Genomic DNA, 26,276 nt, shown 5'->3' with positions numbered 1-26,276 from the left:
ATTAGCTATTATTGTTATTACTATTGTCAACTTTGGTCATTATTATATTTCCAACACAGAGATGAGTGCTCAACACATAGAAGGCAATCAGTATGTATTTATTAAATAAATGAGTAGGTGACTTAATCAAGGGATAAGAATTACTACTTAAAGAAGAGTAATTTTGCCCTTGTTTTACTGTATAAAAACAGTGCTTAAAAACTAGCTATATTTATTTTCTTTCAGAACCTTCTTTGCTAAAACTTTACTTTTCTTCTGTCTCTACTGCTTAGAGTCAATGAGGCCACACACTCAGGTTCAAGTTGATTTTCTTCCTATTTGTGGATGTCATCTATGTATCTGCCTTTTTAGGCAGTGAAATCATTCCAAAAGTTCTTGTTGACTGCAAGAGCTTGAAGGCTCTTTATTTGTAAGGGGATGAGAATACTGGCATCCATTCTCTCTTACTTAGTGACTGAAATGTGTGACGCTGAACAAGGGCTTTATCCTCGGGTTGCCTCTGTTTATCCATCTGGAAAAAGAGAAGGACAATACTCACTTGTCTGGTATGGAAGTGATTGCCAAGGACTTTGTGATCCCCATAGAGAAGGTGACATTTTAGTTGCTACATATTATACATGTTTTCCTTTCATTAATTAGGTGTTCAGATACAGATATTGAACAAAAAATAAAAAAGCAGAGATAGTCATATAGATTTTAATAATATGTACCTGCCTCCTTTATGTGCTAACTTTACATTTGATTACTATTTTTTTCTTCTTTTGAGACAGAGTCTCACTCTGTTGCCCAGGCTGGAGTGCGGTGGCGTGATTTTGGCTCACTGCAACCTCCACCTCCCAGGTTCAAGCAATTCTCATGCCTCAGCCTCCTGAGTAGCTGGGACTACAGACATGCACCACCACACCTGGCTAATTTTCTGTATTTTTAGTAGAGAGGGGGGTTTTGCCATGTTGGCGAGGCTGGTCTCGAACTCCTAACCTTGTGTGATCCACACACCTTGGACTCCCAAAGTGCTGGAATTACAGGTGTAAGCCACCACGCCCGGCCAACACTTGATTATTCTTTAATCTACAATCACAGAGACCATTTAGTACAGTATTTCTTAAACAGGTCGTGCCTACATTCCCCTGTGTAATTTTTAAGTCTGCACATGCCCTGGCCCCACTTTATTTTCCCCTGGTTAAGAACCAGGGATCAGGACCAATCTCTCTTCTTTTTTAAGAAGTAGAGCCGGGCGCGGTGGCTCAAGCCTGTAATCCCAGCACTTTGGGAGGCCGAGACGGGCGGATCGCGAGGTCAGGAGATCGAGACCATCCTGGCTAACACGGTGAAACCCCGTCTCTACTAAAAACTACAAAAAACTAGCCGGGCGAGGTGGCGGCGCCTGTAGTCCCAGCTACCTGGGAGGCTGAGGCAGGAGAATGGCCTGAACCCGGAAGGCGGAGCTTGCAGTGAGCTGAGATCCGGCCACAGCACTCCAGCCTGGGTGACAGAGTGAGACTCCGTCTCAAAAAAAAAAAAAAAAAAAAAAAGAAGAAGTAGAACACTGAGGGGCAGCTGGTAAGTGTAGCATCAGGACAAAAATCCTCATCTGACATCTTCTGATGGGTTTTGTTCCTGTACAATATGAAATATCAATTTATTTGAATTTATTTGTTTGTATTGATATATTTTAAGGTAACTGACCTTTTTTTTTTTTTTTTCTGGAGACAGAGTTTCGCTCTTGTTGCCCAGGCTGGAGTACAATGGCACAATGTCAGCTCACTGCAGCCTCTGCCTCCCAAGTTCAAGCGATTCTCCTGCCTCAGCCTCCTGAGTACCTGGGATTACAGGCATTCTCTACCATGCTCGGCTGACTGTGTGTTTTTAGTAGAGATAAGGTTTCACCATGTTGGTCAGGCTGGTCTCAAACTCCTGACCTCAGGTAATCTGCCCGCCTCGGCCTCCCAAAGTGCTGGGATTACAAGAATTAGCCACCTTGCCTGGCCAAGCTAACTTTCTATATACACATTGGCAGTAACCATTGAAAACTTGTCTGCCCTGCTTTATAGTTCATAACTGTGTTTTCCCCTTTCCATTTCTTCTCTAATCTATAAAAGCTTCTGACAGTCATCCTGCTGGAAATAAATTCAACCTTCTATAAATATTCAAAGCACATGTAACCTGTGTTATATTCAGGTATTTATCAATCAGTATCGTTCTGCATTAAAGAATTTTTGTCTTCCTTTCTCTAGTTCTCCAAGTCATGAACTCCTGGAAACAGAAGTCAATACACACATTGTCCTTGGAACAACAACAACAAAATAAAAGCTTATGTACCAGGCAATGTGTTAGACCAGTGGTTCTCAAACTTTAACAATCATCAGAATCACCTGGGGTGCTTGTTAAAGTACTTAGTCCTGGATCCCATCCCCAGAGTTTCTGATTTAATGGGTCTGATGTGGTAACAGGAATTTGCATTTTTATCACGTTACCAGGTCATGTCGTTTTGAAAAACATTCTTCTGTCTGGTCTAAATTTTAATATTTGCTACTGCTCCAGTAAGTACGTTTTATTATTTCCATTTTCTTTTCTTTTCTTTTTTTTTTTTTGAGATGGAGTCTCATTGTCACCCAGGCTGAAGTGCAGTGGCGTAATCTCGGCTCACTGCAACCTCTGCCTCCCAGGTTCAAGCGATTCTCCCCTCAGCCTCCTGAGTACCTGGGACTACAGGCACACGCCACCATTCCCGGCTAAGTTTTGTATTTTTAGAGGAGATGGGGTTTCGCCATGTTGGCTAGGCTGGTCTTGAACTTCTAACCTCAGGTGATCTGCCCGCCTCGGCCTCCCAAAGTGCTGGGATTACAGTCAGGAGCCACCGCACCTGGCCTATTATTCCCCTTTCAAAAGAGTCACACAACTAGTAAATAGAAGAGGTAAGATTGAATCCACCTCTTGATAGTGATTTGGGCTTCCCCTTAGCACACCCTCCCGTTATTTTAGAGTTTCTCTTATATATCATAAGCTCTCAAGAAATGTACACAGGATAGCTGGGTGTGTTGTCAAGCCTGTAGTCCCAGCCACTTGGGAAGCTGAGGCAGGAGGATCACTTGAACCCAGGAGTTCAAGGCTACAGAAAGCCATGATCTCCATGATCAAGCCACTGCAATCCAGCCCGGGTGGCGCAGTGAGACCCCGACTCTAAAAAACAGAGAGACAGAAATGTACACAGGAGGTCACTGAATTGTTAGACCTGGAGATAGGCTTTTGCCTAGGTTCAATTGTGATATTGGGCAAATTACATAACCTCCCTCCCAGCACATGCCTCAATTTTCTCATCTGTGAATTGGAAATTCATAGTATTTACCTGTAGTACAGTAGTTGACTCCCCAAAATTCAATCTATTCCTCTTCCACCTTATAGCAATCAATGTGGTTCAAGGAATTGCCACAGCTCTGAGGGTAAATTCTAATTAATTCAAATCATTCCAGATAACCCTAATTTTTTTTTTTTTTTTTTTTTTGAGGCGGAGTCTCGCTCTGTCGCCCAGGCTGGAGTGCAGTGGCCGGATCTCAGCTCACTGCAAGCTCCGCCTCCCGGGTTCCCGCCATTCTCCTGCCTCAGCCTCCCAAGTAGCTGGGACTACAGGCGCCCGCCACCTCGCCCAGCTAGTTTTTTGTATTTTTAGTAGAGACAGGGTTTCACTGTGTTCGCCAGGATGGTCTCGATCTCCTGACCTTGTGATCCGCCCGTCTCGGCCTCCCAAAGTGCTGGGATTACAGGCTTGAGCCACCGCGCCCGGCCAACCCTAATCTTCTGTATGAGCCTTAGTTGATTACACAATAGTATTCCTTCCCACCTCTTAATAGCTACTGTTTAGTAGCTAAGCAACTGACTAAAGTTCAACTGACTAAAGTTAAGATAACTAAAGTTATAAGGAGGAGAAGGATTTTTTTTTTTTTCACTTTTTTCATTGTTTGTAGAGGCATTCTCTCTCCTTTGCTCAACATAAATAAGGAGATAGGGTCTGATGGCCCAACCTGCAGAGAGGAGTTGATGTGAAGGGGAATCCAACACTGGACGTTAGGACAGAGGCAGAACCTGGGGACCTGGAGACAAGGCAGACATACAGGATTCATCAGCCAACCTGAAGATGCCTTCTCTCTAGACTCTCAGTTATGTGAGCCAAAAAATGCCCCATTGTTTTAGTCAATTGGAGTTTGCTGTTTTTTCCTTCCTGTAACTTATAGTCAAACACTCTTGATAACCTATGACAAAGGATTAGTATACAATTAAATGAAGTAATACATAAAGAGGTTGGGCATACAATACTTACCTCATGTGGGCTAAAACCACTACCAAGGCAGTTTCTAGGCCCAAGAGCACAAGTGACCTTAAATGCCATTGAAAGCTCCCTTGGAGGTGTTCTCATCAGGAGGATTAGAGAAGCCAAAACCACCAGGTGAATATCTCTGTCAATGATGGACAACTTGGCTGTAACAGGAAAAGAGTGTAGAATTTATGGGTTTATGGATCAACGAATAGAGTTAACTTTACAAAGGAGATTTACAAAATAAGTAGCAGGTATGGATATTGTTAGTCCGTAGCTGATTAAGGCTCTGATTAAGTGAATTGCCCTAAGTCTCATAGCAGACATGGGCCTCGTCCAGACTTAGAGCTCATATTACTTGCAGTGGACGTCTGTTCTCTTGGCAGTCCAGCAGGCCACCTTTTCCTTCAGGGCACTGCTCTCCCACTGCATTACACATGTGACTTGTTTGGGGCTGCCAAAATATATTTGGTTATCTTTTTTTTTTCCAGTAAGCTAATACAAAATTATTGTTTCTTCAATAATTACTTTGCATTTATTGTCATCATTTCACTCCCAAATGTATCAAAATTAAAGTTTGAAAGGAAGGAAAAAAGGATAACTAGAAGATATGATTACCTTTTAGTCATAGTTTGTCTTAATTTAATTTAATGTAACTTAATTTAGGAGAGCTAAGTAATTAAACATGAGGCCAAAGTACATAAGAAAGCAGCAGCCCTTTATTGCAAATATGCACACACTCTCAGGGGAGGTTCTCTGGTCCTCAGGTGTGGGGGGGTCCAGGGAAGTCGCGCAGGCGCCCTGGTTAGCTTCCCCGCTCCACGAATGCGGAGGCGGAAGAACTCACAGGGGCTCCTGCCGGCGGCGGACTTTTATGCATTGGTACTGGAAGGGGGAGGACAGTGGGCGGGATAAGGGCGTGATAGGGGCGTCTCCATAGGCGTGGCCGGGTAAGTTTCGATCTCTTTGGATTGATGTCACCTGGGGCATGCTCTGTTGCTCGGCATCTTCCCGGGCGCGGGCTGCATTTTCCTGCGCCCGGGAAAGTTGGTGAGGAAGAACCCGGAAGCAACAGGGGCGGTGCCTTCTTGTTTACCTTCCTCCATCTTGTCCCTTCTCCCTCACCCAAACAGTTTCATTATGTTATCTTTTAGGGTCTGGAATACACTAACTAGTGTATTAGACAAAAATTTTATGAGAATTGGTTAAAGATATAAGTAAGAAATTTGTTTGGAAGAAAAAAAAAACCATTGTTTTGAGAGTAAATACTAGGGAGGAAGAAGCTTGCAAGCCACCCAAATATGGCCTGGACTCTGGCGTGTGTGTAAGTGCTGGGGAGTGTCTTGGTGGTGGACTCTGGCATATGTGTGCATGTTGGGGAGTGTCTTGGTGGTGGACTCTGGCGTGTGTGTGTGTGCATGTTGGGGAGTGTCTTGGTGGTGGACTCTGGCGTGTGTGTGTGTGCATGTTGGGGAGTGTCTTGGTGGTGGACTCTGGCGTGTGTGTGTGTGCATGTTGGGGAGTGTCTTGGTGGTGGACTCTGGCGTGTGTGTGTGTGCATGTTGGGGAGTGTCTTGGTGGTGGACTCTGGCGTGTGTGTGTGTGTGCTGGGGAGTGTCTTGGTGGTGGACTCTGGCGTGTGTGTGTGTGTGCTGGGGAGTGTCTTGGTGGTGGACTCTGGCGTGTGTGTGTGTGCTGGGGAGTGTCTTGGTGGTGGACTCTGGCGTGTGTGTGTGTGTGCTGGGGAGTGTCTTGGTGGTGGACTCTGGCGTGTGTGTGTGTATGTTGGGGAGTGTCTTGGTGGTGGACTCTGGCGTGTGTGTGTGTGCTGGGGAGTGTCTTGGTGGTGGACTCTGGCGTGTGTGTGTGTGTGTGTTGGGGAGTGTCTTGGTGGTGGACTCTGGCGTGTGTGTGTGTGTGCTGGGGAGTGTCTTGGTGGTGGACTCTGGCGTGTGTGTGTGTGTGCTGGGGAGTGTCTTGGTGGTGGACTCTGGCGTGTGTGTGTGTGTGTTGGGGAGTGTCTTGGTGGTGGACTCTGGCGTGTGTGTGTGTGTGCTGGGGAGTGTCTTGGTGGTGGACTCTGGCGTGTGTGTGTGTGTGCTGGGGAGTGTCTTGGTGGTGGACTCTGGCTGTGTGTGTGTGTGTGCTGGGGAGTGTCTTGGTGGTGGACTCTGGCGTGTGTGTGTGCTGGGGAGTGTCTTGGTGGTGGACTCTGGCGTGTGTGTGTGTGTGTGTGTGTGTGTGTGCTGGGGAGTGTCTTGGTGGTGGACTCTGGTGTGTGTGTGTGTGTGTGTGCTGGGGAGTGTCTTGGTGGTGGACTCTGGCGTGTGTGTGTGTGTGTGCTGGGGAGTGTCTTGGTGGTGGACTCTGGTGTGTGTGTGTGTGTGCTGGGGAGTGTCTTGGTGGTGGACTCTGGCGTATGTGTGTGTGTGTGTGTGCTGGGGAGTGTCTTGGTGGTGGACTCTGGCGTGTGTGTGTGTGTTGGGGAGTGTCTTGGTGGTGGACTCTGGCGTGTGTGTGTGTGCTGGGGAGTGTCTTGGTGGTGGACTCTGGTGTGTGTGTGTGTGCTGGGGAGTGTCTTGGTGGTGATGTTGTGTCATTGCTTCATTTTTGGCACTCAGTCACTACTCAAGAAAACCAGATTGAAAATTTGGAATCTGTGCTTCAGTGGATTGAAACTGGCCTCCAGTCACTAAGGAAAAAATCAAAACAAAACACACAAGAATTTAGAGACAATATTTTTCTGCCAAAAAATAATTTTTCCTTGATGCTATTTCTTATTTGGGTCAATACTCCAATGGAAAAACTAGATAGATTGGTCAAGAGTTCAATATAATTTTCTGTGACATTTGAACTAAAGTAACATCATAAAAACTTAAACACAGGAAATTGTGTCCTCTCCTGCTGATGTATGTGTGACTATGTGTCTCTCTTAAAAGAAAGTAGAAGAGAATTAATTGAATGGTATTCTGTTTTATTTGAAATGTTAACTCTCAAACTAATTTGTTTATTCAATAAATATTTATTAAGCACCTATTACATGCCAGTACTATATGCCATGTTTAGATGCTTGGGATACATTAATGAGCAAAACAAAACCAGTAGCAAACTTGAATATGCAGATAAAGGTTTAAAATGTTGTTGGCATGGGCCAGGCGCAATGGATCACGCCTGTAATCCTAGCACTTTGGGAGGCTAAGGTGCGAGGATCACTTGAGGTCAGAAGTTTGAGACCAACCTGGGCAACATAGTGAGACCCTCATCTCTATTTAAAGAAAAAAGAAAAAATATTATTGTTGGCACAGTCATAGAAATGGGAACAGTAGACACTGGGGCATACAAGAGTGGGGAAGGGAGTGAGGTAAGGGTTGAAAAAAGCTATCTGTTGGGTACTATACTGACTACCTGGATAACAGATTTGATTCATGTATACTCCAAACCTCAGCATGATGCAATATACCCGGGTAACAAACCTGCTAGTGTATCCCCTGATTCTAAAATAAAAGTTCAAAAAATAAAAATAAAATAATAATTGGACTTCTGAGACTCATTTGTGAACCAATTTATTTTCTTGCTATTATTGCTATCATAATTCTTGGCTAAACAGCTATTATAACTGCCTCAATTTTGAAAATATCAGGGTTTTTTTGTTTGTTTTTGAGATGGAGTTTTGCTCTGTCACCCAGGCGGGAGTGCAATTGCACGATCTCAGCTCACTGCAACCTCCACCTCCCAGGTTTGAGCAATTCTCCTGCCTCAGCCTCCCAAGTAGCTGGAATTACAGGCACATGACAACACGCCTGGCTAATTTTTTGTATTTTTTGTATTTTTAGTAGAGATGAGGTTTCACCATGTTGGCCAGGCTGGTCTCAAACTCCCGACCTCCAGTGATCTGCCCGCCTCAGCCTCCCAAAGTGCTGTGATTACAGGGGTGAGCTATCGCTCCTGGCCTCAAAATATCAATTAGAATCTAGCTGCCTGCCCTTTGCTGAGCCAAATGATATGATAGGTGAGGAGAACTGGGAAACTTAGAGGAGGTTACACAGATCTTTACAAAAAGAGAGGGGCTGACTCTGGGATAATATGGAGGATACTGGGGAAGAAATGTATTATTCAAGTGAGGAAGAATCTACATAAAAGAAGAGATTGGGATTTCTTCTTTTTCTTTCTTTCTTTCTTTTTTTTTTTTTTTTTTGAGACAAAGTCTCACCTAGGCTGGAGTGCAGTGGCGTGATCTCAGCTTGCTGCAACCTCAGCCCTGCCAGGTTCAAGCAATTCTCCTGCCTCAGCCTCCTGCATAGCTGGGATATAGGCAGAGTCTCCCTTTGTTGCCCAGGCTGGTCTCAAATTCCTGTACTCAAGCAGTCAGCCCACCTTGACCTCTCAAAGAGCCGGGATTATATGCATGGGCCACTGTAACTAGCCTAGTTTTCTGTTTTTTGTTAGTCAGGTGATGATAGGTGAGGAGAAGTGGGGAAACTTACAAGTTACACTGATCTTTATGAAAACAGGTGGGCCAACTCTGGGATAATTCAAGTCACAACTCTTCTGTGGGGTGATTAGATTACTTGCTCAACATTACACAGATCTTCAGCCATTCTTGGATGAATCTGTTGGGCATGGACCACTAGAGGAATAGTAGATGCTCTATCATTAGGGATTCTGATCTATTCTGAAGAGAACAAAGAGACTTTTACTCTCAGAATCAATTCTCAGGACCTCTACCTAGTTTAGAAGAGGCCTCCTCTGGTTAAGAGACCACATGCTGGCAGCGTGCAGTGTTAACGCCTGTAATCCTAATGCATTAAGAGACCGAGGCAGGAGAATGGCTCAAGCCTAGGATTTCAAGACCAGTCTGCCCAACTGAGTGAGACTCTTATCTACAAAAAAAATTTGGCCGGGCGCGGTGGCTCAAGCCGGTAATCCCAGCACTTTGGGAGGCCGAGACGGGCGGATCATGAGGTCAGGAGATCGAGACCATCTCTGGCTAATACCGTGAAACCCCGTCTCTACTAAAAAAAATACAAAAAAACTAGCCGGGCGTGGTGGCGGGTGCCTGTAGTCCCAGCTACTCAGGAGGTTGAGGCAGGAGAATGGCGTGAACCTGGAGGCGGAGCTTGCAGTGAGCTGAGATCCAGCCACTGCACTCCAGCCCAGCCTGGATGACAGAGCAAGACTCCGTCTCAAAAAAAAAAAAAAAAAAAAAAAAAAATTTGAAAATCAGCTGGGTGTGGTGGTGTGCCCCAGTGCCCACACCTGTAGTCCCTACCTTGGGAGGTCGAGGCTGCAGTGAGCTCTGATCAAATCACCACTCTCCAGCCTGGGTAACAGAGCAAAACCCTGTCTCAAAAAAAAAAAAAAAAAACCCAAACATATGTAAGCATATTCATCTACAAAAAAATTGTTTTAAAAATAAAAATAAGATCAACAACAACAACAAAAAGAAAACAACCAAGAGACCACATGTGTTCTGAGGTCCTGAGGTACTGCAGAGTCTCCAGACCCACCTAAGAGCAGAAACTTTTAGTCTATTTGAAAATCTAATTACAGAAGAAAACAAGTACCTTGGTGCTTTTGTCTTTGCTTGCAAATACAACAAAAAATTAATGGTAACTGCTTTATTTTTTTCTTTTCTTTTCTTTTTTTTTTTTTTTTGAGACAGAGTCTCACGCTGTTGCCCAGACTGGAGTGCAGTGGCACGATCTCAACTCACTGCAGCCTCCACCTCTTGGGTTCCAGCAATTCTCCTGCCTCAGCCTCCCAGGTAGTTAGGATTACAGACGTGCACCACCACGCCCAGCTGATTTTTGTATTTTTAGTAGAGACGGGGTTTCAACATGTTGGTCAGGCTGGCCTATGAACTCCTGACCTCAGGTGATCAGCCTGCTTCAGCCTCCCAAAGTGCTAGGATTACAAGCGTGAGCCACCGTGCTGGCCATAATTTCTTTCTCTTCCTTTCTCTGCTTCTTTCTTCCCTTCCTTTCTCCCTTCTTCCCACCCTTCTTTCTTTCCTTCCTCCATCCTTTCTTCCTTCCCTCCTTCTTTCTTTTCCTGTATCTATTTAACAAACAAGTATTTAGAGCAGGAGACTTCAATCTTTTGGCTTCCCTGGGCCACATAGAAGAATTGTGTTGGGCCACACATAAAATACACTAACACTAACAATAGCTGATGGACTAAAACACATACACACAAATCTTATAATGTTTTAAGAAAGTTTACAAATTTGCGTTTGGCTGCATTCAAAGCCATCCTGGGCCACATGTGGCCCGTGGGTCTTGGGTTGGACAAGCTTGATTTAGAGGTGACTTTATGCAAGGCCGGGTGCTAGATACTGGGGTTGCATGGTGAACAGAGGAAGGTCCCTGCCCCAAGAGACAGTGTAATTCCCTTATGGTGTGGAACACATGAGCCATGAGGTCAGGAGCTGTGGGGTCTTGTTCACCACTGTATCCTCTACTCCTTCCTAGCATAGCACATGGCAATAAGTACATGCTCAGAAATATGTTGAGTGAGTAAATACAAGTTGAGTGCTGCTTCACTGAGTAAGGGGTGCTCTTGAAGTCCCTCAGCTGATAAATGCCACCCTGCAGACTGCCCAAGTTCCCCTCAGGATAAACAGAACCAGTGTACATTCGGATCTTTTTTTTTTTTTTTTTTTTTTTTTTTGAGGCGGAGTCTCGCTTTGTCGCCCGGACTGGAGTGCAGTGGCCGGATCTCAGCTCACTGCAAGCTCCGCCTCCCGGGTTTACGCCATTCTCCTGCCTCAGCCTCCCAAGTAGCTGGGACTACAGGCGCCTGCCACCTCGCCCGGCTAGTTTTTGTATTTTTAGTAGAGACGGGGTTTCACCGTGTTAGCCAGGATGGTCTCGATCTCCTGACCTCGTGATCCGCCCGTCTCGGCCTCCCAAAGTGCTGGGATTACAGGCTTGAGCCACCGCGCCCGGCCCATTCGGATCTTAAGAGTGGTCATCCGGAATACATACCTTATGAAAAAGTAAGGCTATTCAGGTTCAGTAATGATACACTTGGTTTGCAAATAACACATGTTCGTTTTCATGTTGCTAAAGACTCCTTGCTAGGAAACGAAACACTTGTAATTTAATATGCAATGTTCTCAAGAGTCTGAGGCCAAACCACCTCAAGCTGTGAATGCCTTGGCTCTGAAGAGCCAGTCAGGGTCAGGGCAGGGCAGCACTTGGCCTGATGCTCCTCCAGAATAAACCAAACAGCCACAGGAAGTGGTTTCCGTGATTCAGTAGGTGGCACACTTCCTTTTGAGTCAGAACTGAATCACAGCTGTGAGAGGCGAAAAAGACCTATTTCTTTATCCCATACTTTTTCCCTTTTCCCAGTGGTAAATTTATCACGGACTGTCATATAATGTATCCTGTTTAGTTAGTGTATTTAAGCAAACAAAAAAAATTTGGCAAATCAACTATGGGGAAGCAAGAAAGGAGGGGAAACACGGCTGACTGAAATGAATCCAAGTGTCATTATGTCGTCACAGGGCCATATTCTCAGAGGTGATTGAAAGAAATGCCACAGTGATTTTGCTGGGGTCATTCAGGCCCCTCGTTCTCTCAACTGGAACCTGACCCATTTCCAGTGAAAGCAGTTAGATCACACTTACATAAACTGTGTTGCTTCAAATGGGCCTGCCCTCCTCTTCACTCACTAACCCTGGCTTGCTCCTTGGCATGTCTGCTGGAAGGCCATTCTCTGTCTGTCCCAGGCATGGCGCTAGTTCAGCTGCGGGTGAAATGATCCTGTTCTGAATGTACTGAATGCTGCTGGCAATGCTGGAAATTGTTGTGAGGCTTAAGGAAAAACCCCATAGATATCAACAAGTCATAAAAACAGGCGTATTTTCTCTTCGTCTCTTTCCCACTGTGTGTTTTATTCTTCAATATGAACAGTTCTGGGAATGAAAATGTATTTAACAATATTTTCCTCTGATGAACTAGATTTTAGTATAATTTATGGCTTCCTTCCATACCAATTTGTTCATATTGATAGCATGCTTCAGAACAAAGCTTCAGAGACTCAGGCTATACATCCTATAACACTCTTGGAAGACCAATAATCAGACTGGAACCAGAAATCTTATTGCCATGTTAATATTTCATTTTCCTTCTGTGAAATAGTCCACTAAGGTAAAGAACACAAGATTCAAAGTCACGTAGACCCATGTACACATTCAATCTACACAAAAGTTTGTGGAGCTGTGTGATCTTCAACAGGTCTCTTAAACTCTCTGAGCCATAATTTCCTCAGTCTAAAAACTGCAATGCTAACATAAGGCCAACATTACAGTGAGAACTAAATAAAACTTTTACATAGTGTCTAGGACAGCTCCTAGCTCATATTTAGTGTTTAAAATAAGCCTCTGACCTTTCTCTTTATTTACAATACCTTTCCATTGGGAGATAAGGACAGCATTTGGACACAACTGTACGGGCATGCTAAGTTTCATCCTTCCAAAGATGTCAGTCATATTCAGCTCCTTTGGCAGTTTCATCAACAGCACCTGTAGCACATGTGATATCAAAGAGCAAGTCAGGTTCCTTAATAAAGTGGTAAAGAAGGTCAGCCAAGATGTAGGCTTTAAAACCAAGGCCAGCTCTTCTGGGCAGGACAGTTGTGGCTGATGGATGACAGTCAAATGTAATGGGAGTCCTCATTTGACATATTGAAGGGAGCACCTCAAGGATGGGCAGGGAAAAGAACCATCAACAGTACTCACCACCGAAGCAGCAGTGAGTGCCCAGGTCAAACTGGACAAGGGCTAGCAGACAGGTGGAAATGCGAATACATCGTTAGATTTGAAAAGCCCTTTGGCAGGGCGCGGTGGCTCATGCCTGTAATCCCAGCACTTCCGGAGGCCAAGGCGGGTGGATCACGAGGTCAGGAGATCGAGACCATCCTGGCTAACAAGGTGAAACCCCATCTCTACTAAAAATACAAAAAAATCAGCCAGGTGTGGTGGCGGGCACCTGTAGTCCCAACTACTCAGGAGGCTGAGGCAGGAGAATTGCATGAAACCGGGAGGCGGAGCTTGCAGTGAACCGAGATCACGCCACTGTACTCCAACCTGGGTGACAGAGCGAAACTCTGTCTCAAAAAAAAAAAAAGAAAAGTCCTTTTAAAATGTCCATCCTCCCATAGCCCTTTGAAGCCTCCCACGTCCCCCCACTTCCTCCCAAATGGCGTATAAAAAGGGTGATGGTTTTTAGACAAAGGCAGTGGTACTCCCCCCAAACAGTTAAGGTCCAGAACATCATCTTTTATATACCTGTCTTAGAGCTATCACATTGTGTACGGGGGTTTCCTGATTACTTGACAGACTCTTCTGCTAGACAAACTCCTGAAGACAAGGAGTGGGTCTTATTCATCCTTTAGCCAAACCTTACCTGTAGCTCAGCATGTAGCCCGTGGTAGATGCTCAACCAGTTTTGTTAATGTGAGAGAAATACAAGAAAGCCAAGTCAGAAATACCAATGATGCTGTCAGAAAACTTCAAAGAGGAATTGGTGGTCTCTGGTGCCAAGGTCCCATAAGAGTTCCAGCTGGGTGAGCTTCTTGCGAGGAAAGGAGCCAGAAGTCAGAACTGATAGTGTGACAATATGAGAGAAAAGAGGATGAAAGCTGTTTTAAAATTGCACCTGTCTAAGGCAATCCAAGCTTGACACATGATTTCTGGAGGTCTGGGCATTGTCTGAGTGGAGTGTTGATTGTATGTCTCCTGGAGGCTTCTGTTTAAATAACTGCCAGAGCAGGATGACTCAGCAGCCGGAGGATGAGATGCTCTTGATCTGCCTCCCTCTTTAAGTGACAAATCACATTGCCCTGGGTGTCTGTGGCAATCTCTGATATGACACACTCCTTCCTGCCAGCCCATCAGCCAGGGTGGCAAGTCACAGTTACTAATCTGGAGACTGACCAAAATTGCTGACAGGCATGATTCCATGTTCTAAGTGTGGAGAATGATCTTTAAAATGAACTCTTATCAATAGGTTTTTGTTTCTTTTTCTTTTTCTTTTTTTCTTTTTGAGACAGTCTCGCTCTGTAGCCAGGCTGGAGTGTAGCGGTGCGATCTCGGCTCACTGCAACCTCCACCTCCTGGGTTCAAGTGATGCTGCTGCCTCAGCCTCCCGAGTAGCTGAGACTACAGGCGCATGTCACCACGCCCGCTAATTTGTGCGATTTTAGTAGAGACGGGGTTTCACCGTGTTGCCCAGGGTTCTCCTGAACTCCTTACTTCAGGTGATCCACCCACCTCAGCCTCCCAAAGTGCTGGGATTATAGGCGTGAGCTACCACGTCTGGCCTAGATTTTGTTTCTAAGACTGAGTCTTACTCTGTTGCCCAGGCTGGAGTGCAGTGGTGTGATCTTGGCTCAATGCAGCCTCTGCCTCTTGGGTTCAAGCGATTCCCTTGCTTCAGCTTCCTGGGTACCTGGGATTACAGGCGCCCGCCACCACACCTGGCTATTTGTATTTTTAGTAAAAATGGACTTTCGCCATGTTGGCCAGGCTGGTCTTAAACTGCTGCCCTCAAGTGATCCGCTCGCCTCGGCCTCCGAAAGTGCTGGGATTCTAGGCGTAAGCCATGGCACTCAGCCTTGTTTCTGAAATTTAGAGACTGATTTTACATTTCTAGTCTGTCTCCATATGAAAGACTCTCTATTGTCTTCAGGATAAAGTCAAAATTCAATATCCTGGCCGTTAGGGTCCTATAGGAACTTATCTATTCCTACCTTCCTAGAATAATAGAGTCTTAATTTGTTTTGCTTTTTCTTCTACTTGATATTGGCTTACTTCTGTTTGTTTCTTTGTTTTTGTCCCTGGCAGATAAATGGTGACAAGACAAAGCTTTAAGAATGTGGCCTAGAGGCCAGGTGTGGTGGCTCACTCCTATAATCCCAGTACTTTGGGAGGCTGAGGCGTGCAGATCACTTGAGGTCAGGAGTTGGAGACTAGCCTTGACCTAATATGGTGAAACCCCATCTCTACAAAAAATCCAGGTGTGTTGGTGCACTCCTGTAATCCCAGCTACTCGGAGGCTGAGGCAGTAGAATCGCTTGAACCTGGGAGATGGAGGTTGCAGAGAGCCCAGAACACCCCACTGCACTCTAGCCTGGGTGACAGAGGGAGACTCCTTCTAAAAGGAGAAGAAAGGGAAGGGGAAGGGGAAGAAGGAGAAGGGGAAGAAGAGGAAAGGGAAGGGGGAAAAAAAGAAAAGAGAAAAGTGGCCTAGGAGGAAATCCTACCTAGTAGCTCTTTCCTAAGAATTGCAGAAGTTACCATTATTAAAATTTAGTGGGTTGGGTATGGTGGCTCACACCTATAATCTTAGCACTTTGGGAGGCAGAGGTGGGAGGATCTCTTGAGCTCAGGAGTTTAAGACCAGCTCAGGCAAGAGTGACACCCCTGTCCTTACAAAAATATCAAAAAATTAGCCAGACATGGTGGCATGTACCTGTGTTCCCAGCTTCATGGGAGGCTGAGGCTAGAGGGTGACTTAAGCCCAGGATATGGAGGCTGTGGTGAGCCATGATCATACCACTGCACTCAAGCCTGGGTGACAGAAAGAGACCCTATCTCAATATAACTAACTAACTAACTAACTAACTAAATAAATAAATAATTTAGTAGCGCAGAACTTTCATGTTGGCCATTAAAAAGCAGTATTCTCTAGATTTTTTTGTTTGACAAATGTTGGTCAACTTTCAAGTAGGGATTCAAGGATAGCTTAGATACAAGAATCAAAAACTATACCTGTGGGAACAGAAAACTTAAATTTGTGATTCGGACTAGCTGCTCTGTGCTACGCTTGAAATGAGCTAAATAGGTTTCTAACTTTTTTGATTGTTTGAGACAGAGTCTTGCACTGTCACTCAGGCTGGAATGCAATGGCATGATCTCGGCTCACTGACTCCCAGGTTCAAGCGATTCTCCTGCCTCAGTCTCCCGAGTAGCTGGGATTACAGGCGCACACTGCCACACCTGGCTAATTTTTTATACTTTTTGGTAGAGATGGGCGTTTCACCATGTTGGCCAGGCTGGCCGCTTCCGACCTCAAGTGATCCACCCGCCAGGCCTACCAAAGTGCTGGGATTACAGGCGTGCACCACCACACCCAGCTGGTCTCTAACATATTTTTAGGCATTATAAATGCTTTAATTTGTCTGCAGGGTTGATTCAAATTTCAGATTATGTTTTTGCAACCCCTGGTTCAGATCAAGGGAATGACAATCCACACTACCCACAACCCCACTATTCACCTCTACACTATCCTTCCTACTCACTGCAAACCATTCTCTAACAGGAATTTCCTCGGCTACATCAGTATTGTCTCTGGCGAACAAGGACTTTGGGTCACACATTTTGTGTTTCCTCAGAGTTTAGTTCAGTGGGTCCTGTCCACGCTGTGGCGCTTAACACCGTTGATTTGATTTGACTTTGAAAGAAGAGCTCTCCACTTACCTCCAATCTCTGCAGATTCCACTCAAGGATAATTGTGAATTGTGGTTTTTTTATTTACCCCCCAGAGTTTTCATTGTTAGCCTAATTATTATTTGCAATATTAATTTCTTTTGGCAGGCAGTAGTAATTTAACAAATCTCTTTTGGAGCCCAGAGAGAAGTGTTTCCACTTGAGATAAATGTTTGGGTAACAATAATGAAGAGAAAATATTCAGACTTTTTGTGATTCTAATTCACTTGCAAGTTTTACTTTTTCTGCTTTGAGATTTTCTGTAGCTGTGAGTCCTTAGGAAATCCACTTTGGTTTACTTATAATATTTTTAAACAGTATTTTAAAATGAAACAAAGTAAAACAACATGTTGTTTCATCAGTTTATTGTAGACATGTAAAAATGCATATATAAGACCAAGCGCAGTGGCTCACACCATTACACTCCAGTCTGGGCAATAGAGTGAGACTGTATTTCAAAACAAACAAACAAACAAACCATAGATAAGCACACAGAAGAAACTCTGAAACATCTATAATCTCACAACCAAGCAATAATAATGGTAGATATTCTGGAGTACACACTTTACAAAGTTGTTTGTTTGTTTATTTGTTTTTGGAGTTAGAGGTGAGGAGGGGTTGAGAAGGTGAAGTTGGAGGTGAGGTCTTTGTTGTTGTTGTTGTTTGAAGCAGGGTCTCACTCTGTGGCCTAGGCTGGCGTGCAGGCCGCTATCTGGGTTCACCGTAGCCTCGCCCTTCCTGGGCTCAAGTGATCCTCCCATTTCAGCCTCCTGAGTAGCTGAGTAGCTGGGACTACAGGTGTGTGCCACCACGTTCAGCTGAAAAATTTTTTTTTCTTGTATTTTGTAGAGATGGGGTTTCACAATGTTGCCTAGGCTGGTCTCGAATTCCTGAGCTCAAGCGATCTGCCCGCCTCAGCCTCCCAAAGTGCTGGCATTACAGGAGTGTGTCACTGCGCCCAGCCATTAGAGTTTTACCATGTATAAGGAATACTGATCATGCTAGTTTGTTACCTACTTTTCAAATTTAATAATAGATGGCACACCCTTTTCTATAGTGATTTAATTGCTCTAACAATTTTTTTTGCTATAACAATTTATTCTTTTATGGCTTCATAATACATTTAACCAAACCTTATATTTCCCATTACGATATAATGCCACAAAGACACTTTTGTAAATAAATATTTATCTGAATATCCTATTCAGCCCTGAAGGTAGGCTTCTTAAATTGAATGTCATGATATTTCTGAAGCTGTTTTTTCTTTTTTTTAATAGATGGTAGCCGGGCACTGTGGCTCCCACCTATAATCCCAGCAGTTTAGGAGGCCAAGGGGGGCAGATTACTTGAATTCAGCAGTTTGAGACCAGCCTGGCCAATATGACAAAACACCGTCTCTACTAACAGTATGGAAAAAAAAAAAAAAGATCATAACATTTATCTTTAGAAAGTTTGTATCAACTTGGCCGAGCACAATGGCTCACTCCTGTAATCCCAGCAGTTTGGGAGGCTGAAGCCGGCAGATCACATGAGGTTGGGAGTTGAAGAGCAGCCTGACCAACATAGAGAAACCCTGTCTCTACTAAAAATACAAAAATTAACCAGGTGTGGTGGCACATGCTTGTAATCCCAGCTGCTCGAGAGGCTGAGGCAGAAAAGTCTCTTGAACTGGGGAGGCAGAGGTTGTGGTGAGCTGAGATCGTGCCATTGCACTCCAACCTGGGCAACAAGGGCGAAATTCCGTCTCAAAAAAAAAACATGAAAATATGGATCAACATATACTACTATGAGTGCTACAGATTTTTAGAATCACCATGATAATCTCTCTCTGAGCCAAATACCATGTGTGTCTGTGTGTGTGTGAATTAGCAAATATTTATTGTGCACCTCCTAAGTTCTAGGCACAGGAAGAGTGAACAAGGTAGATAACTTACTTTTATTTTTAAATTTTTAATTAATTAATTACTTGTTTTTGAGACAAGTTCTGGCTCTGTCACCCAGACTGGAGTGCAACCTCTGCCTGCCAAGTTCAATCAGTTCTCGGGCCTCGGTCTCCCAAGTAGCTGAGACTACAGACGCCTGCCACCACACCCAGCTAACTTTTGTATTTTTAGTAGAAATGGAGTTTCACCATGTTGTCTAGACTGATCTCAAACTCCTGACCACAAGTAATCAGCGTGCCTTGGCCTCCCAAAGTACTGGGATTACAGGCATGAGCCACCGTGCCCGGCCTATTTTTATTTTTTTATTTTAAGACTAGTCAAGTGTACTAGTGAGAAGCGGGGAAAAGTAGAACAGAGAACTTCAATCTTATTGATGGAATTGTGCAATGAACGAATTATCTAATTTCAGGCTGAGTTATATACTGTGAAGAAGAGTAAAGCAGTATGTGTATGCGTTTGTGTGAAACTGCAGTGGGGAGTGGGTTATCATTTAAAAAAATTTTTTTAAATAATGTACTATTTTTATTTTATTTTATCTCAACAGTTTTGGAGAAACAAGTGGTTTTTGGTTACATGGATAAATTCTTTAGTGGTAATTTCTGACATTTGGTGCACCCATCACGTGAGCACTGTGCACTGTACCCAATGTGTAGTCTTTTATTTCTCACCTCCCTCCCACCCTTCCCCCAAGTCCCCAAAGTTCATTATATCATTCTTATGCCTTTGCATATTCATAGCTTACCTCCCACTTATGCGTGAGAACATATGATGTTTAGTTTTCCATTCCTGAGTTCCTTCACTTAGAATAATCATCTCCAGTTCCATCTAGGTTGCTGTGAATGCTATTATTTTATTCCTTTTTATGGTTGAGTAGTATTCCATGGTGTATATGTACCACATTTTCTTTAGCCAGTCGTTGGTTTATAGGCATTTTGGCTAGTTCCACATCTTTGCAATTGTGAATTATGCTGCTGTAAACACATGTGTACAAGCGTCTTTTTTATATAATGACTTATTTTCCTTTGGGTGGATACCTAGTAGTGGGATTGCTGGATCAAATGGTAGTTCTACTTTTAGTTCTTTAAGGAATCTCCATACTGCTTTCCATAGTGGTTATACTAATTTACATCCCCACCAGCAGTGTAAAAGTGTTCCCTTTTCACCACATCCCATCCAGGTCAACATTTTCTTTTCTTTTCTTTTTTTTTTTTTTACAGATAGGGTCTCACTTTGTTGGCCATGCTGGTCTCAAACTCCTGAGCTCAAGTGATCTGCCCACCTTAGCCTCCGAAAGTGCTGGGATTAGGGGCATGAGCCACCACACCTGGCCCAACATCTATTATTTATGTTTATTGTTATTTATTTTTATTTTATTCTATTTGAGACGGAGTTTTGCTCTTATAGCCCAGGCTGGAGTGCAATGGCGCCATCTCAGCTCACCGCAACTTCTGCCTCCCAGGTTCAAGCGATTCTCCTGCCTCACTCCCCGAGTAACTGGGATTACAAGCATGAGTCACCACGCCCGGCTAATTTTGTGTTTTCAGTAGAGACGGAATTTCTCCATGTTGGTCAGGCTGGTCTCGAACTCTTGACCTCAGGTGATCCACCCTCTTTGGCCTCCCAAAGTGTTGAGATTACAGGTATGAGCCACCAAGCCCAGCCTCTTTTTTTTTTTATTTTTAAATTATGGCTATTTTTACGGGAGTAAGGTGGTATACCATTGTGGTTTTAATTAGCATTTCTCTGTAATTAGTGAGGTTGCGCATTTTTTTTCATTTTTTTCAGATGTTTGTCAGCCATTTATATATTTTCTCTTTTTGTTTTTTTGAGATGGAGTTTTGCTTTTGTTGCCCAGGCTGGAGTGCAATGGCATGATGTCAGCTCACCACAACCTCCGCCTCCCGAGTTCAAGCAGTTCTCCTGTCTCAGCCCCCCGAGTAGCTGGGACTACAGGCATGCACCACCACACTGGGCTAATTTTGTGTTTTTAGAAAAAGCGGGGTTTTTCCTTGTTGGTCAGGCTGGTCTCGAACTCCCAATCTGAGGTGACCTACCCACCTTGTCCTCCCAAAGTACTGGGATTACAGGCGTGAGCCACCATGCCCGGCCGGCCATTTATGTATCTTCTTTTGGGAATTGTCTATTCATGTCCTGTGCGCACTTTTTGATGGGATTATTTGTTTTTTCTTGCTGGTTAGTTTGAGTTCTTTACAGAGTCTGAATATTAGTCCTTGGTGGAATGCATAGTTTGTGAAGATTTTCTCCCACTGTGGATTGTCTGTTTACTCTGTTATTTCTTTTGCTGTGCAGAAGCCTTTTAGTTTAATTAGTTCTCATCTATTTATCTTTGTTTTTATTGTTGCATTTGCTTTTGGGTTCTTAGTCATGAACTTTTGCCTAAGCCAATGTCTAGAAAAGCTTTTCTGATGTTCTTTTCTAGAGTTTGTATGGTTTCAGATCTTAGACTTAAGTCTTCAATCCATCTTAATTTTTGTATAAGGTGAGAGATGAGGATTCAGTTTCATTCTTCTACATGGGGCATGACAATTATCTCAGCATCACTAATTGAATGGGATGTCCTTTCCCCACTTTGTTTTTGTTTGCTTTGTCAAAGGTCAGTTGGCTGTAAGTATTTGGCTTTATTTCTGGGTTCTCTATTCCATTCCGTTGGTCTACATGCCTATTTTTAGGGTATCACTATTTTAGATAGATGGTCAGGGAAGCCCAGTATAAGCATGCAGTATCAGAATAGAAACTGTTTCTAAAACTAACACCTTTTTTTTTTTTTTTGGAGATGGAGTCTCGCTCTGTCACCCAGGTTGGAGTGCAATGGCGCGATCTCGGCTTACTGCAAGCTCAGCCTCCTGGGTTCACGCCATTCTCCTGCCTCAGCCTCCCGAGTAGCTGGGACTACAGGCGCCCACCACCATGCCCGGCTAAATTTTTTGTACTTTTAGTAGACATGGGGTTTCACTGTGTTAGCCAGGATGGTCTCGATCTCCTGACCTTGTGATCCACCCACCTCGGCCTCCCAAAGTGCTGGGATTAGAGGCGTGAGCCACCGTGCCCGGCCAACTAACACCTTTTTATATCAGAAACCTGTGAATTGGAACAAGTGTATAGAGGAAATAAACGTTCCCTAATTAAATAATATCTAACCCTAGCAATTTGGTTTCTTTTATCTTTTAATGTGTTCAGTTTTTGTTTTCCTATACACATATTGATATATTCTTAGAATATTGCTGGGCCAGGTGCAATGGCTCATACCTGTAATCCCAGCACTTTGAAAGGGAGGCTGAGGTGGGTGGATTGCCTGACCTCAGGAGTTTGAGACCAGCCTGGGCAACATAGTAAGACCCTATCTCTTTATCTCTCTCTCTTTTTTTTTTAAGATGGAGTCTTGCTCTGTCTCCCACGCTGGAGTGCAGTGACTCGATCTCGGTTCAATGCAACCTCCTTCTCCCAAGTTCAAGCAATTCTGCCGCCTCAGCCTCCCAGGTAGCTGAGACTACAGGTACGTGCGTGCCACTACGCCCAGCTAATTTTTGTAATTTTTAGTAGAGATGGGGTTTTGCCATGGTGGCCAGGCTGGTCTTGAATGCCTGACCTCAGGTGATCTGCCCACCTTGGCTCCCCAAAGTGGTGGGATTACAGGCATGAATGACTGCTCCTGGCCAAGACTCCATCTCTACTAAAAACACAAAAAATTAACCTGGCCTGGTGGCAGGCGCCTGTGGTCCCACCTTCTTGTGAAGTTGAGGTGGGAGGATAGCTTGATCCCAGAAGGTAGGGGCTTTAGGGAGCTGAGATCATGGCACTGCACTCCAGAGTGAGACCTCATCTCCAAAAAAAAAAAAAAAAAAGATACTATTGAGCATACTGTGCATATGCTCAGCATATGTGCACCATAGTAGCCATCATCATTTTTTCCAGCCAGTGGATCTAGTGAGGAGGCTCTGTGCTTGGAAACTTAAGGTTTTGTTTTGTGGGCTAATATGTGGGTTGAAATTGTTACAATTGCAACAGTCCTCTGTAATTTGGTTTAAAATATTCACTTTCCTCCTTCTCCTAAACAGGCGGAGTGGGATATATACTTTTTTGTTTGTTTTGTTTTTTATTTTTTGATATGTAGTCTTGCTCTGTCACCCAGGCTGGAGTGCAGTGACACAACCTTAGTGCTCACTGCAACCTCCACCTCCTGGATTCAAGCAGTTCTCCTGCCTCAGCCTCCCAAGTAGCTGGGACTACAGGCGCACGCAACCACGCCCGGCTAATTTTTGTATTTTTGGTAGAGAAGGGTGTTTCACCATGTTGGCCAGGCTGGTCTCAGACACCTGATCTCAGGTGATCCGCCTACTTCCACCTCCCAAAGTGCTGGAGTTACAGGCGTGAGCCACCTGGCCAGGACAGGTTTATTTATTTTTTTTAATAAGTGGGTTAATGTATTCCCTTGGGTGAAAGTAGATGTGCGACATTTTAGATATCACTGGAGAAACCACAGAAGACCACAGGGTAGGGACTAGGCATTAATAGTGTTGAGATGAACACTACCAGTAGGAAAAGAACTTGCCAAAGCAATCTTGCAAGTTCTTGGAGAATATCCTGCCACCTCTGGAAAAAAGGGAAAAAAAGCCACAGTCAATTCTGTCTCTGTCAGATGTCTAAATAACACCTTTCTCTTCCACAGATTTGCAAAACTAGGGGTCTTTTGTGACCTTTTTCTTTTGTATAGTCCTTATCCCAATGCATCAGCAAGTCCTGCTGGCTCTACCTTCAAATTAAAGCCTGACTCCAACTACCTCTCATCACTTCTGTGGTTACCACTAGGGTGCACAGCACCTTTCTGTCACCTGATTACTGAAATCGCTTCTTTAAAAAAAATTTTTTATTAATAGATTAACATTTTCTTCATTTTCTTCTTTCTTTTTCTTTTTCTTTCTTTTTTTTTTTTGAGACCGAGTCTCCCTCTGTCGCCCAGGCTGGAGTGCAGTGGCGCAGTCTTGTCTCACTGCAAGCTCCACCTCCCAGGTTCCCGCCATTCTCCTGCCTCAGCTTCCCAAGTAGTTGGGACTATAGGTGCCCGCCACCATGCCCAGCTAATTTTTGTATTTTTAGTAGAGAGGGGGGTTTTGCCATATTGGTCGGGCTGGTCTCGAACTCCTGACCTTGTGATCTGCCCGCCTCGGCCTCCCAAAGTGCTGGGATTAGAGGCATGAGCCACCGTGCCCGGCCCATTTTGTTTATTTTTAAATTTTTAAAATAATTTATTTCTATTTTTATTGCCTTTTCCTACATACTCTGAAGATTATCGCAATGAATTTTTTTTTTTTTTTTTTTTTTTTTGAGAATCTGGCTGCAGCACTGCCAGATTCTAATTGGCCTGCTTTTGTGCTTGCCTCCTCTCTCCACCCCTCACCCCAGGCCCCACACGTCCTTCTCCCATCAGTAATCTTGTCCTCACAAAACATCAAGAGCAACTATATCTACGTATCAGTTAAGGTATAGACAGGAAAGAGATGCCCACACAAACTAATTTCAAGACAGTTTAATAAAAGAACAATTTACAAAGGTAAGGACAGGTTTGAGGGAAATAAAAAATGAATAGAGCAGTATCCCAGAGTGCAGGAAGTGGTTACAGGGAAGGTACACAGAGAAATAGCCAGGCTTTGGATGGAAGTTCTTTGATTTCCTTCTGACAGTCCAACCCCTCTTCCCCTCACCCCTGGCACAGGGCAAGGGGAGGAGAATAAAGAGTGGATCTGGAGGGGCAAAAAGAAGAAACTCTTCTAAAATGTAAATCAGAGATTTTTATTCCCTTTTCTGAATCCCCTAATGTATGCCCATCTCAGAGTTTAGAGGGATATATACCTTTTCTCTTCTTATGGTTTTCTTTTTTGTTTTGAGACGGAACCTCACTCTTGTTGCCCAGGCTGAAGCGCAATGGCGCAATCTCGGGTCACTGCAACCTCCGCCTCCGGGATTCAAGTGATTCTCCTGCCTCAGCCTCCCGAGTAGCTGGGACTACAGGCATGTGCTACCATGCACGGCTAATTTTTGTATTTTTAGTAGAGACAGGGTTTCTCTCCACGTTGGTCAGTCTGGTCTCGAACTCCTGACCTCAGGTGATCCGCCGGCCTCGGCCTCCCAAAGTGCTGGGATTACAGGCGTGAGCCACCGCTCTCGGCCTGGTTTTCTTAAAGAGAGATTATTCCTAAGCACCTCCTGGTCTTTCTGTCTGCAGACACTCCGCTCCCGGAAAGATGACTGACTTACTGATTGATAAATGTGGAATGGAACACCAGGCCTGGCTCTTGACTCTCTTGGGAAGGAGTCAGCTAGCAGAAAGCAAACATTCTGTTTTGCTCTGCTGTCAGGTAAGCCTTCCTCAGGTTCTTTCCGCCTAATATTGGGGGTTTAGGATTAGTAAGTCCCCTTGACTAACAACCTAAAGCAGCATCTAACAACTGGAGCTTTATCTGTAATAAAGTTGATCTGCTGGTTTCCATCTTTACTTTGAAAAGGAACTTCACTCACTCACCAAGTGCTTTTTGGAGAGCCTGCTATGTGTCAGATATTGTTCTGCTGCTAGGGATACATTCGAGAGGGGGAGAAAAAGAAAAAAACAGACAAAAATCTCTTGCTTTGTTGTACTACTTATTTAAAACCTGGGTGGGGAACAAGGACACAATTTATAGGGGGAATCTCTTCTGAGACCTTCAATTTATTTATTTATTTATTTACTTACTTTTGAGATGGAGTCTTGCTCTGTCGCCAGGATGGAGTGCAATGACGCGATCTTTGCTCAGTGCAACCTCCGCCTCCGGGATTCAAGTGATTCTCCTGCCTCAGCTCCCGAGTAGCTGGGACTACAGGCATGTGCTACCATGCACGGCTAATTTTTGTATTTTTAGTAGAGACAGGGTTTCTCTCCACGTTGGTCAGTCTGGTCTCAAACTCCTGAGCTCAAGCGATATGCCCGCCTCAGCCTTCCCAAAGTGCTGGGATTACAGGTGTGAGCCATGGTGCCTGGCTGCCTTCAACTTTATTCAGAGCAATGTGCTCATTAAAATACAAAGTTCTGGCCCAGTGTGGTAGCACTAGCCTTTGGTCCCAGCTACTGGGGAGGCTAAGGCACGAGGATCGCTTGAAGCTGGGAGGTGGAGGTTTGCAGTGAACCGAGATCCCACCACTGCACTCCAGCCTGGGCGACAGAGCCAGACCCTGTCTTAAAAATAAGTAAAGAAGGAACGAAAGAAAAAATAATAAAAAATAAAATAAAATAAAATAAAAATAAAGTACTTCTCATAGCCTACAAAGCTCTTCCTGGTATGATCCCTGTGCCTTCTGTCCTCATCTCTGGCCTCACTCCCGCTCCCTTTCTGGTCATGTTGGCCTTCGTGCTCTTGTTTGGTCACATCAGGCATATCCCTCCCCCGTCCTTTGCACATGCTGTTCTCTCTGCCTGGATGGCTCTTCCTCTACATAACCACATGATCAGGTGCTTCGCTTCTGTCAGGTATCTGTTTAC

General features: G+C 44.4%; 1 long non-coding RNA gene across 4 annotated transcripts; it reads right to left on the bottom strand.

Moving 5' to 3' along the window:
* Nucleotides 1-1,725: 1,725 nt before the first annotated feature.
* On the bottom strand, nt 1,726-14,111 carry LOC117064922. Of its 4 annotated transcripts, XR_004429744.1 has the most exons (8): nt 13,723-14,110; nt 12,725-12,839; nt 11,943-12,129; nt 8,794-8,981; nt 4,316-5,341; nt 4,020-4,088; nt 3,347-3,434; nt 1,726-1,856 (listed from the first exon to the last, which is right to left on the bottom strand). It is a non-coding gene; the product is annotated as an uncharacterized LOC117064922 (long non-coding RNA). The 4 variants fall into 4 exon arrangements; XR_004429746.1 differs by having other exon boundaries at nt 4,020-5,341; nt 8,794-8,936; nt 13,723-14,111; XR_004429745.1 differs by having other exon boundaries at nt 4,020-5,341; nt 11,943-12,061; nt 13,723-14,111.
* Between the last annotated feature and the right edge of the window lie 12,165 nt (nt 14,112-26,276).

This window comes from Trachypithecus francoisi, unplaced genomic scaffold (genome assembly GCF_009764315.1).
Source record: "Trachypithecus francoisi isolate TF-2019V2 unplaced genomic scaffold, Tfra_2.0 Lachesis_group2, whole genome shotgun sequence".
Classification (NCBI taxonomy): domain Eukaryota; kingdom Metazoa; phylum Chordata; class Mammalia; order Primates; family Cercopithecidae; genus Trachypithecus; species Trachypithecus francoisi.
This window is presented reverse-complemented; position numbering and strand designations above follow the sequence as displayed.